At 42.3% G+C, this 13,968-nt stretch overlaps 1 protein-coding gene across 4 annotated transcripts in view; it reads left to right on the top strand.

The window, feature by feature from the left end:
- Positions 1-13,968, top strand: part of LOC105486934 (INSC spindle orientation adaptor protein) — a 139,184-nt gene that overhangs the window by 21,321 nt on the left and 103,895 nt on the right. The gene's annotated exons all lie outside the window — the stretch shown is intronic.

Raw genomic sequence — 13,968 nt, 5'->3', positions numbered from 1 at the left:
TTGCACTGTACACATAGGAAACAGAAGTCCAGAGAATACAACATTCAACAGATGTCTCAGGAAAAACAAAACAAAACAAAATAACAACAACAACAAATTCCCTTCAACTCTTGCTTATGTTTCCTGGTTCTTCTTTTGCTTTACTTTTGGCCTCTCCAGCTTTCTTACACTTTTGCCAGCTCAGTAATATATTTTAAAAACATTAAAAGGATAATTATTCATCCTTTAAAATTGTTCTTATGGAGCAGTATTTAAAGTATCTGGGCTACTGTATTGTTGGAGATAACAATCTTATATGAGTTTTCTCTATAAGGAGAAGGATTGTCAATTAAAAATCAGGTGCTAAAAATAATGACTTGATATGCCTCTCTAAAAGAGAAGGTAGAGTCTTCACCCTCACCCAACATATTAACTGTGTACCTTAGCAAATTATTGAACCTCTCTGGGTCACCATTTCTACATTTTAAAATGGGGATAATAGTAGTACTGATTATTTTGGACATTTGGAGGAATATGTGAAGTTATTTATGTAAGACACTTAGAAGGGTTCTTGGCATATAGTTAAGTGCCTAATACCATATTTCTTTGGATTTAAGATGTTATATATTGCAAGATCCCTCTTCATGAAAAAGAAAATATGGTTCCAATTAAACGATGACACAATGCCAAGATGCCATTGACTGAAACATACATCCCAATTTTGGTTGTTAAAATATGAAAAAAAAGATATCTTAGAATGACCTGCCTATAGTAAATTTTAGCTATTATTACAAATGGATGCATATGAGCAAAGTAGGCAGTGGTTGAGAAACAGAATCTTAGTCTCAGAATTGATAGGACTTAAATGTTTGTAGGTACTTACTCTATCCCACCATGATCCCATTAATTTCTGGACTCTGGCTGTATTGTGCATGAGTTCACTTCTGTGTCCAGAGGGCTGTCTTTAGACAAGCAAGATATTCCACCATCTCCTCCAAGACTGAGGAAGAAGCGACTTCTATGTGTGTAGCACATTCATAGGTGCCTTATATATAGCATTTACTTTAGTTCTCACAATTAGTCTCATTAATGAAGACAAGTTGCTATGACCCCCCAACATTACTGGCTTAACATATTGTTTATTTCTTGCTTACCCCACAGATTGATGTGGATTAGGTGGCTCTACTCCAAGCTGTGATTCAAGTCTCATCTTCTTCCTTCCTTCCTTCCTTCCTTTATTTATTTATTTATTTATTTATTTATTTTTTGCTTTGCCTTATTGTGGCTTTCGGGTTGCTTTGGCATCACTCAGCAGGTAGAAAGGGGAAGAGAGAGGGAGCATCAAGAAGGTACACCTTCTATTATAATATAATTTAAAATTCTTTAAGACCTTGCCACTTTATTTATTCCTATTTGGAGGGAGAAATTAGTGTAAGTTAGGGTGTTTGAGGAGGCCTGCCAGATGAGGTGGGATTAGAGATGAATCCTGAGGCATTGGAATTACCTGGAGATAGAAAAGAGAATTGAGGGAATTCAGTCAGGATATGCTGGGATGCCATGACTAATGCATACAATTGTGGAAGTGCAAGATGTTTTTGGACCATCATAGAACACTGTGTTGGTAGAAGGATTGGGCTTCTACTCTGTGCTAGACACTGCAAAGCACTAGACCTAAACAAGTCTTGATAAAACAGTATTCTGTGAATGGGTTGTTTTTCATGTTTGATCCATTCTGTGCCCCAGATGGATGTGGATCATGTGGCCCATGTACCTTACACCCCCTGTTTCCCAACATAAACGATTCTTTAACTGAAGATGTTATGACAATGACAACAGGATTTGCTGGGAATGATTGTGTTGTGCTCACTCTCTGGGATATTCTGTTATATACAATGCTTCTAAAATAGGTGATGGTTCTGTCTTTTGTCCCTTTTTGTTAGTGAGCTGGTGAGAACTCTTCACCCTTGGGGCCAAGCCAAGGTTCTGGTTCAGTGTAGATTCTCCTTTGAATGTCCCATACTACTTTGGTCACATAGAATGTGAGCTGCGATATTAATTGTTTCTTCTGGGTCAATTTTACTCATCACAGAAAATGTCTTAGTGTTTTTGTCTGTGTTTATTCAAAACATAGTTTATTTCATAGCCCATTTTGTGCTGCTAGAACAGAATGTATAATAGAATGGCATAGACTGGCTAGTTTATAGTGAATAGAAGTTTATTGGCTTACAGTTCTGGAGGCTGAGAAGTCCAAGATCAAGATGTCCGTAGTTTTGGTGTCTAATGAAGCCATTCTCTTCTTCCATGATGATGTCTTGCATGCTGTGCTCTCTGAGGGAAAGAAGACTGGATGCTCACATGGTGGAGGCAGAAGGGCCAGGAAAGTGAATCCACTTCTATAAGGCCTTTTCCTAATGGCATTAATTCATTCATGAGGGCTCTGCTCTCATGACTTACAGGCATATCTTAGAGATATTGCATATTCAATCCCAGACCACTGCAATAAAGCCAATATTACAATAAAGAGAGTTACACGAATTATTAGGTTTCCCACTGCATATAAAAGTTATGTTTATGCTATGCTGTAGTATATTAAGTGTGAAATAAAATTATGTCTATGTCTAAAAACAATGTACATATATAATTAAAAATACTTTATTGCTGAAATGCTAATGATCATCTGAAGCTTCAGCAAGTCATAATCTTTTTGCTGGTGGAGAGTCTTGCCTTGATGTTGATGTCTGCTGACTAATTAGGGTAGTGGTTGCTTAAGGTTGGGGTTGCTGTGGCAATTTCTTAAAGTAAGATAACAGTAAAGTTTGCCACATCAATTGACTCTTCTTTTTATGAAAAATTTCTCAGTGGTGTGTGGTGTTTGACAGCACTTTACCCATCTTAAAACTTCTTTCAAAATTGGAGTTAACCTCTCAAATCCTGCCACTGCTTTATTAACTAAATTTATGTTATGTTCTAAATATTGTCTCTTCACTAGGAGTAAATAACATCTCAAGAAATTTCTTTCTTTGCTCATCCATAAGAAGCAACTCCTCATTCATTTAGTTTTGTCATGAGGTTGCAGCAATTCAGTCACGTCTTCATGCTCCACATCTAATTCTAGTTTGCTTGCTATTTTTAACCACATCTGCAGTTGCTTCCACCACTGAAGTTTTGAACCTCTCAAAGTCATCCATGAGGATTGGAATCAAATTCTTCCAAATTCCTGTTAATATTGACATTCTGACCTCCTCCCATGAATCACGAATGTTCTTAATCACATCTAGAATGGTATTTGCTTTCTAAAAGGATTTAAATTTAATATGCCCAAATCCATCAGAGGAATCACTATCAATGGCAGCTACAGCCTTACAAAATGTATTTCTTAAATAATAAGACTTGAAAGTCAAAATTACTCCTTGATTCATGGGCTGCAGAATGGATGTTAGTCGGTGTAAAAACATTAATCTCTTTCCACATCTCCATCAGAGCTTTTGACAACCAGGTATATCATCAATGAGCAATAATATTTTGAAAGGAATATTTTTTTCTGAGTGGTAGGTCTCAACAGTGAGCTTAAAATACTCAGTAAAACATGCTATAAACAGATACGCTGTCATGTAGACTTTGATGTTACATTTACAGAGAATAGGCAGAATATATTTTGCATAATTTTTAAAGGCCCTAGAATTTTTGGAATGGTAAATGAGCATTGACTTCAAGTTAAACTCACCAGCTGCATTAGTCCCTAACAAGAGAGTCAGCCTGTCCTTTGAAACCTTGAAACAAGGCTTTGATTTCTCCTCTCGCGCTATGAAAGTCATAGATGGCATCTTCTTCAAATATAAGGCTGTTCTGTCTCCATTGAAAATATGTTGTTGAGTGTAGGCACCTTCATCAATAATTTTAGCTAGATCTTCTGGATAACTTGCTGCACTTCTCCGTTAGCAGTTGCTGCTTCATCTTGAACTTGTATATTATAGAGATGGCCTCTTTCCTTAAACCTAATGAACCAACCTCTGCTAGCTTCCAACTTTGCTTCTGTAGTTTCCTCACCTTTCTTAGCCTTAATAGAATGAAATAGGGCCTTGCTGTAGATTAGGCTTTGGCTTAAGGAAATGTTGTGTCTGGTTTCATTTTCTATCCAGACCACTCAAACTTCCTCCATATCAGAATAGGCTGTCTTGCTTTCATTCGTGTGTTCATTGAAGTGGCATTTTTAATTTCCCTTGAGAATTTTTCCTTTGCATTAACAATTTGCCTAGCTGTTTAGTGCAAGAGCCCTAGCTTTTGGCCTATCTGGGCTTTTGACCTACTGTCCTAACTAAGCTTAATCATTTCTAACTTGATTTAAAGTGAAAGATATGTGACTCTTACTTTCACTTGAACATTTAGAGGGCATTGTAGGGTTAGTAATTGGCCAAATTTTAATATTGTTGTGTCTCAGGGAACAGGGAGCCCAGAGGAAAGGGAGAAAGATAGGGGAACGGCAGGTTGGTGAAGTAGTCAGAACACATACAAAACTTATTGGTTAAGTTTGCCATCTTACCAGGGTGCAATTTGTGATCTCCGCAAAACAATTACAATAGTAATATCAAAGATCACTGATCACAGATCACCACAGCAGATACAATAGTAATGAAAAATTGAAAATATTGTAAGAAATTACTAAAGTGTGACACAGAGACATGAAATGAGTACATACTATGGGAAAATTGGCACTGATAGGTTTGTGTGATGCAGGTTTGTCCCAAACCTTTAATTTGTAAAAAAGGAAAAGAAAAAAAAAACACAACAGTATCTGCAAAGCACAATAGAGTGAAGTGCCCTAACTCCCAACACTGCCACACTGGGGATTAGGTTTCAACCTATGAACTTTGGAGGGGAAACACTGAACCATAGCAATCTCTATGTGCTAGGTTTTAAATCATATCTCTTCTATAGGACGCTTTGCTTCTTTCCAACATATTTAATATGTTTTGCTTTTTAATTCTCTCCAGTGGAAAGCAGCTCTTTGGATCTGAAGTCTGAATAGGAAATGGATCCTTCATTGGCCACAAAGATGGCTATCATGAAACTTCTTACAGAGTACCATTAACTAGCCTGCTGGGTCAAAGTAGCTTCTGGTATTATTATTTCACTTTCTCTGAAATATCATGCAGGCGACATCATCTTGTGTAATTTTGACCACAACACTGAGAATAGGTTTTATTCCCATTTTACGGATGTAGAAGCTGAAGGTCACAGAGGCCTAGTAAGAGGCAAAACTGGGATTGGAATCCCAACCCTGAACTTTTGGATTTTCAAGACCTCACCAGGCTACCTTCTAAATGTTATTGAGCAAACTCCAATTTAGAGGATTTGAGGAAGAAATAAAATCAGAGAAGATTGGATTATCATGGTTGTTGATACAATGCTGTCATTTGCTCAAGGCTTTCGATTTCAGAGAAAATTATATTTGTAAGACTATAAGAGATTGTACAATTCTCTCTCCTATGTCATTTTCCCAAGGGTATACAGACCCCTTCAACCTGGGTCCTCATCATGACTCAGAGAGGGAAATAGCTTGCCCAGTGTGCCCTTTGAGCATGATTTATGAAACAGGATGTATCCAAATTTTCACCACGTTGGAGCTATTCAATTTTCTCTAATGGCCTTTATCTGAGAGTTATGTCTATTCGTGGCAGTCACAACCAGTAAGTCATTAGCTTAAAGTATGCTGATTGTTAATTTTAGCACCCTGGGCCCTGGGCCCAGTGGGAGAGGTCTCTCGCTTTTGCAAATCGAAGCTAAGGAACATTTGAGCAGTTGGCAAACATTCACATCAGGAAAAGTTAGAAAGTAAGAAGGAATAATTTAAAAGTTAGAGTAAGAAGCAGTAGAATTGTTGGAGCTAAGGAGGCAACAGGATAGCTTTTTTTCTGGCTGCCTCCCTACTGCTAGGCACTGTCCTCACCAGAAGAGAGGTGGAACCAGTCTTTAAATCAACACCTGCTGTGTGCCAGGCACTTCACATATGTGAGCTCACTAATGTGCCTAGCGTTCTTATTTTATCCTTATTAGAGATCTCATTTTATAGACAAAAAACCTAATGCTCAAGGTCACACAGCTATTAACGGATGGAGCTCACATTTGAACCTGGGCAGTTGACTCCTGAATCTGTATTCTTAACCAACAGAGCTCTGAATGGGGGTGACTAAAAGGGCCAACCAAGCCTCCCTTGGAGCTACACTTTGCCTAAGATCTTGAGATCTGGCCACCAGATTCTCACTTTTAATCATTAAATAATTTTCAGCTCAGAGCTAGCTCCCAGAATGCCAGTAAGTGCAGCTTCCTTGTGTGGCTTAGGGCTGGGAGCTCCTCTGATGAGTAGCTGGTCAATCAGAGCCCCAGAGCCAGGAATGGCCCACCCTGAGATACAAGGTGAAGACAGCTCTGGCTTTCCTGATTCCAGGAGCCTGAGCTTTCCTCTGAGATGGCCACACAAGCTCCTTCAGGGGAGGCCGCTTGGACAAGCTGGAGCTCTCTAGAGGATAAACCATATAAACCAGGTGCTGGCACACATGGGCCTCAGTGAGGACACCTTGACACTGGGTTCCTCTCTCTCTGACCTCTGGGGACTCATGGGCACTTCCAAGTTAACCTGCCTGTCCCATTCCAGGGCTGAGCTGAATCTGAACAGAACTCATGAATTTCCCTGCCCACTCTCTATTTCCTCGTACTTGATAACCACAGCAAAGGAGAAAGTGCAAGCATACTTGCACTTTCCCAGTTTTGCAGATGGAGCACTAAGGCTGCATTGACTTCCTATGGTAAACCACTCTGAGGCACTGGTGGGTCTGTTCACTCCAGCCAGGCAAAGCCTTATTTGGATTTCCCATGGTGGGAATGAGGAAGCCTGTGTGCATGTCCCAGGTGTGGCTTGGCTTACTTTGTGACCTCAGTAAGTGTCTTTTTCTTTTCTTTTTGATTTCTTTCTTTCTTTTCTTTCCTTTTTTTTTTTCTTTTAGAGGCAGGGTCTTGCTCAGGCTGAAGTGCAGTGGCATAATCATAGCTCACTGTAACCTTAAATTCCTGGGTTCAGGCAGTCCCCCCACCTCAGCCTCCCCAGTAGCTGGGACTACAGGAATGCACCACCATGCCCCATCTAATTTTTCAATTTTTTTTTTTTGGTAGAAATGGGGTCTTGCTATGTAGCCCAGGCTGGCCTCAAACTCCTTGCCTCAAGTGATCCTCTTGTCTTGGTCTCTCAAAGTGCTGGGATTGCAGGTGTGATCCACTGCACCCAGCCTCTCTTCTTCTTCTGAACTTGTCTCTCCATTGTCCACATTAACCCATCTGTGCTTCTGGTTCCTCATCTGAAAAACTGAGGTAACAATAGTAACCTACCTCACGGGGTTATTTTGAGGACTAAATGTAAAGCATTTACAACAGTGCCTTATATGTAGTAAGTACCCAAGAAGTGTTTCTCCCTGTCTGCCTCCTCTTCATCCTCTTCCTCCTCATTATTATTACTACTACTACAAGAGGATAATCTCTAAGGCCTCCCTACTAGTTCTCATACTCTGAGAGTATAATGTGAGCTCCTCCAAGAAGGCTGCCTGGACATTGCCCGGGAGCTGTAGTCTTAGCCCTGTCAAGTTCATGGACATATTTCTGTAGATGAGATTCCTATTGCCTTCTAGGTGAGGCCTAAAAGGTAGATGTATCCAATTAATCAGGTGGAGGCTTGCGACCTTGTTTGAGCTTTGTTGAAACTATTTGGGCTCCAGCATTGAGGGTCAGAACAAAGGTCTGGGTGGGGACCCCTCTACCTGATGCAAGTCGTTCTGGGCTATCTAGCGAGAGTCTCAGGTCCTGGAGGAGATTCAGCCCTGCTCTGTGAGTCCTTAGGTCTGTTCTTCCTACTTGTTGGGCTCTGTTATCTGACAGCTGTGAGGGGCTACTGGGGTTTCCTCCAGGGAGCTAGAGCTGTCTATATTTTACGAGGCTCAGTTCATTCAGCAGGGCTGGGTAGCAGCTTGCTTGGGTTCTTGTGCCTCTCCTGGGAACGAGGGCTCTTAAAGTATCTGATTGCTGCAGGATGCCAGCCACCACAGCTAGCAATAGCTCCAATGACTATTGCCACCCTTGCCCAGGTCACATAGAGGTCAAGAGTAGGGTGGGGAGGGAGATGTGTTGTGATTACCTCCTAGAGCTCTTTGCAGCCCTTCTTTCCACTCCTGGGTTCCCACCTCTCCACTCCTAGGACTTTACTGCCCTGACTGAAAGCTTGCACCTGCCTGTTAAATTAGCCCTCATTGCTGGTCTTACTTTCTGGAGTTCATCCACTCCACTGGTTACCATGAGGACTGAAATTCCACTTTGATCATTTCACTCCCCTGCTCAAACACCTTTGATGGCTCTCTACCACGCACAGGACAGAGACTCAATAATCAGTTCCTTTCATGGTCAGGGCTATAGAGGCACCTTCCCTCCAGCCTCCTGAGAGAGATCTGGGTTCTCGAATACTTGCTCCATGTTCTGGTTTCCTTGCCATGGCTCACACTGCTCTTGGCACTGAATGCCCTTGTCCCATCTTCACCTGGAAAAATCCCTCCCTCCATTTGAGGTCCAGCTCAGACGTCACCTTCTCTAAGGTGAACAAGTCTTCTGTATTTCCCTAGCTGAAAGTGACCACTCCTTTTTCTGCATTCGCATGCTACTGAGGTAGTTTACTATAAACTCCACCACCAGGCCAGAGTGCTCCAGCCTTCTTGAAACACTTGCAGTTCCCTAATCTCACCATGCTCATGATTCTGGGTCAAATGCTCTTCCTTGTGCCCTGCACACTCTTCCTTTTAGCCCCCTTTCCTTCCTCTGCTTTTTCTACATTATTCTTTCAAGTTTCAGTATTGGAGTGATGCCCTGAGAAACTTCCCATGGCCCCTTCTCACCACCTTCCATTCTGACCTTGTACTGCTTGAAACTTGCTTGCCGCACTTTGGGGGAGGGTGACATTCCCTTGATTACCTGTCATTGCAGTTTTTGCACAGCATTGTGACTGTCCACTGATCTGTCTGTCTGTCCTATGGGAGAACTTGATGAACACAGAGCTGGGGGTGGGGAGGGAGGCTGCCTGACTGGGTACAACCAGACAGTGAGGACTGCAAGAACTCAGGAGGGACAGGCAGCTTTGTCTCAGTGGATGTTAGGATGCAGAGCGCTTTCAATGCACAGTGCGTATGGTATGCAAAGGCTCCTCCTCCCAACCCTGAGTATTCATCTCACTGAATACTCATCATGGCATAGTGAAATAGTTACCACTGTCTCCAGTTTATCCATGAGGAAGCTGAGCTTCCTTCCACAAGAACTCATCCAGTCAGTGAGCAAGTGTCTATTGATTATTATGCACCAGACTATGTCAGGCACAGGGGGTATGGCAGTGAGTGGCACATTCCTTTAGTCCCTGCTCTTACCTTCAGGGGAGAAAGACATTAAGCTCTTATTAAGCCCCTAATGTTACAGTTAATTATTTAATTACAATTGTGATAAAGTCTATGGAGGAAAAATACTGAGGGGACTAGGGAATCTTATAATGAAGGACGTGACTGAATCCACGGGTCAGGGAAAGCTGCCCTGAGGAAGTGGCATTTGTTCTGAGCTCTGAATGATAGGAATAACTTGGTGAGAGGAGACAGAGGAGAGGTTGTTGGGGTCAGAGGAACGAGTACCTTGCAGGTGCTTGGCAGGAGTAGGCGTGGCTTGCTGCAAGGATGAACAGCAGCCAGAGTGGCTGCAAGGCTGAAGGACAAGAAGGGTGGTTAGACAGGGACAAGATCCATGTGAGGCAAGTAGGCCATGGCAGGGTTTGGTCTTAGTAGCAACAGGAAGCCATTGAAGGATTTTAAACAGTGGGTTGATGTGATTAGATTTGTGCTTGAGATCACCCTGTTGGTTGTGTGGAGAACAGTTTAGAGAGAGGCATGTCTGGAAAGGGGCGAGTGATGAAAGAAAGCCCTTGCAGAGGTCCAAGTGAGAGATGCCAATACCTTTGGCCAGGGAGGTGGTCATGAGATGAAAAAAATATGATGAGGGAAAGGGATGTATCGAGGATAATTCTCAGGCAAGACATCCAGATCTAGCCTCTGGGCTCTAAATTCTGTGTATTTTGCACAGGCCGGGGAAGGCAAATTGAAAAAAAAAAGCCTATATTGTAGCCCCATTTTAAGGTGTAATCTGCATACCAGGTACAGGGGAACTTGATTCTTCTGCAGGTACCACGAAGCCTCAGAAAAAAGTCTCCTTTCAGTCTGAAGCTCCTAGTCTGTGCACTTGATTGGTGAATCCTAGGTCATGTGCTTCTGCTCTGTGTGCCTGATTGGTGAATCCTAGGTCACATGCTTCTGCTCTGTGTGCCTGATTGGTGGCACCTAAGTCATGTGTTTTATCCTTGCTGCAAAGGATTCTGCCAAACAAGGGTCTGGCTTTTTAAGTTTCCATGTTGGGAGGCAGGTTTCCCTTACACTAAGACTCTTAAACAAAGGGATATTTCTCAAATGTAGGAAATGGGTTCATATGTTAGAGGCCAGAAAGAAAGATAAATGTTTACACGTGGATTATCTTGGTGCTCACAACAATCTTGTGAGGTTGTCTATTTTTGCCCCGTTTTACAGATGGGAAACAGATATGGAAACTCTGGAAAAGCCCTGATTTCTTCCCCAGTAAAGCAGTACTCTCTAAGGGCCTTTTCAGCTCCAAATGGTCGAGATTCATAATGATGGGCTGACAGGACATCTCTGTTGCTTCCAGTTCTTGCACTTTCTGGTCTTGGAGAAAGAGCCATATCTGCCTGGTGCTGTCTAACTCCTCTTCGACTCCCCAGCAACCTCCTCCCTGTTCCTAGAGCTGCTGCCAAAGCTTAACTACTTTCCACAATACTTACTCTCCCCTGTCCCTTTCGTGTTGACAGCACTAATATTGACAGCCCTAATGGGATTGCAGATTAAGCAATCCCAGACATGTTTGGAGCTGTACCTGGATCGGCCCTTTAGACAGTGGCAGAAACCACCTTTGCTCCTGATTTTAATTGAATAATTTACTGTAAATAGCCTCCATTTCCTCCACAAACCATGTGTCATTAGCGAAATGGAGGTGAGCAAAGGCTGCGTCTAATTGGATGTGGGCGCAGAAATGAGCTGTCCAGATGGAGCTGTTGTCACAGCAAGCATTGAATTAAATCAGAGACACTTAAGACTTCAAGTCTTTCCTGTAAACTAGCCACTTCTGGTGGGAGCTACATAACCCAGAGCCCTGAAGAAACAAGGCTGCAGGATCCATGGTGGGATTTTCAGTGAATTAGGAAAGGCCCTGGGACAGGTGATGGAGGGATTTCCTCTTTCCTGCTCACTCCTGCATGTGTCCTTTTCCCCTCTCTTCCTGGGAAAAACAGCAGCTCTGCTCTGAGATATATTTCTTAACTCTTCCTTCCAACAGGAAGGGTGCTTCTTCTTGGAGGCTGCTATATGCCAAGCACAATACTGGGGACTTTTGCAAGTAATCTCATTTAATCCTCATGATGCTCCTGGGAAGTAGGTATAATTGAGGAAACCACATGTTCAGTGGGTTGGCAGTTTTCCCAAGGTTACGTACTTATCAGGTCAGGATTTGTACAAGTCAGGATTTGAATCTATCAGATTCCAAAGTTCATGTTCTTTTTGCAACACCAGTGAGGACACAGAGCCCAGGACCAAGGGCTTGTCTTGAACTCAGTTTTGGTTTCCTAACATTCTGTGTAACTTTGGAAGGAGTTTATTCTTCAAGTCTGCTCAACAGGATGAGTCTGACTTAGGGCTGTGGGAGTGGGTGGATGCAAGGGCTTCAGACTGAAGATGGAACTTTGCAGTAGGAGCTTCCCTGAGGATAGCATGCTTTAAACAGGTCTATTTGAAGCTTTAACTGGGACTATGATCTCCCATCCCCCGAACCCTTTAGGGCCTATCTCTGTCCATACGACTTTCACAAAAGTGACAATAAATGAGGAACAAAAGAGAAATGTCTCCTTCTCCTTCCGTATGACTGCAGTGTTTGCTTTTCTTCTTGAGGGCTGTGTCACTGAGGGCTGGCACTAGATGAAGCTGGAAGATTCACAGTCCGGGAAGTGGGAGCAGTAGGCGGTGCTGGTGAGAGGGAAGAGTGCTGGCATCTCTGAGAAGTGCCCTCTGGGGTTGGGTGTTGCCATTCAGAAATGGAGTCAGGCTGTCTGTTAGCAAAGGCTGAACACAGGCTCTTATCTTCATCTGCTCCAGCACCTCCCCTTCAATCATCAAACCTGGATTCTAGTCCTCTGCCACCTACTAACCTGTGCTTCTCACTGAATTTAAGAGGTTTCATCTGTAACAGAGGATGATGATAGCATTAAATGAACTAATACTATATGAAGCATTTAGAACAGTGCCTGGCACATAAGACATGCTCAGTAAATATTAGCTATAATTATTATTGTTATGGATACTTTATAAACATCAGCTGGGTTAAACAAGTATTTCCTATCTCGCCTTTCAGATATTCTTCCTCATCCTTAGTGAAAATGAGCTGTGATTCCTCTGAGGCCTAATCTGATTCACAACCCATAGTCTTGACCATGCAGGTCATTGGGTCAGGACTGTGCCTAATCCCACATTCAGCAAGATTTGGCTTTAGACATTAAGGAATCTTGTCTTTTGGGGGCAAAGAGGGAGCCAATAATGACACAGTCTGTGAATAGGGCAGTGATGCATATGCAATCAGATGTCCTTAAGGTGCCTCCCCAGCCTCTGGGAACACAAGAGATCACATGAAGGAAGGTTTTGTGAGCTGGCAGGCTCCCCCTGAATACCTGCTGGGAAGTCATGGGTAAAAAGGATGAATGATGGCACCTCACTGGGATGCTTTAAAAAAATCGAGATATATTAGGCTTATTGCAGTTCCCTCAGCTAACAGCCCAGAGGCTCCTGAAGGAAAAGAAGTTGATTGTTTTGGCTTGTTCCTGCTGCGTTCTAGCTGGCTTCTTGTGCTCACTGCTTCTTTCTGAAGGCTTCACAGGTCGGTGATCCAGAATTGGCTATAGAATTTACGGTCACAGAGCTGTATTTCTGGAATCTGCCTCTTAGGAATTCAGAACACTTTCTTGCATTCAGGCTTCTGCTCATGACAACTCTTTTTTTTCTCTGGGTCCCTCAGAAATGACTTGAATCAGAGTTAGAGGTTCCTCTAATACTCTATGGTATGTATGCTTCACCTCATCCGAAAGTTTCCTCTTGATTCAAACTTCAAAGGGTCCTGGAATTTTCTCAGTATTTCCCTGTCTCCTCTCCTACCTTAGGCTCTAATCCCCACTTCAACATATTTACTTTGCCTCTTTTCTTCTCAGTAATGAAGATGTGGAAGTAAAACAAAATCTACTTGCTCACTGCCATCTAATCACATCTTAGCTTTTACCCTAAGAAGTTGGTATTTTCCTTTTTTGTACTTTAGTCAAACATATCAAAAGGGAGCAAATGCCTCATTTTATTTTTTCTAGTGTTTCTTTTGTGCCATCCCTTTCAGCCTATTGGCTCACTAAATTCCAAAAATATACCTTCTAAATAATGATAATAATAATGGAAATAACGATGGTGATAACATATGCTAATGAACGCTCGCTGAGCCTCTCGCTGTGCTAGGTGAGTTACCTGCTGTATCTCATTTTCTACATCTCCCTTAGCATAGATGACCAGAGAGCTGAGCACATAGCAGACTTATAGGACATAACGATAATAATAGCTAACTATTTATTTAGCTCTTACTTTGGCCATATACTTCCACATTCCTAATCTCATGTCATCATTATAATAGCTCTTTAAAATAGATATTATTATCCTCAGTTACAGATGAAGAGATGGGGCTCAACATCAATGTATTAAAAATTTATCCCACTCATTCTTTCAACAGAGGTTTAGAGTGCAGGCTAAGTGCCTGGCCCTTGGCTCAGTGCCTGAA

This window comes from Macaca nemestrina, chromosome 12, assembly GCF_043159975.1.
Source record: "Macaca nemestrina isolate mMacNem1 chromosome 12, mMacNem.hap1, whole genome shotgun sequence".
In the NCBI taxonomy this organism is placed as follows: domain Eukaryota; kingdom Metazoa; phylum Chordata; class Mammalia; order Primates; family Cercopithecidae; genus Macaca; species Macaca nemestrina.
Note: the sequence above shows the minus strand (reverse complement) of the source record. Positions and strands in the feature narration are given on the sequence as shown.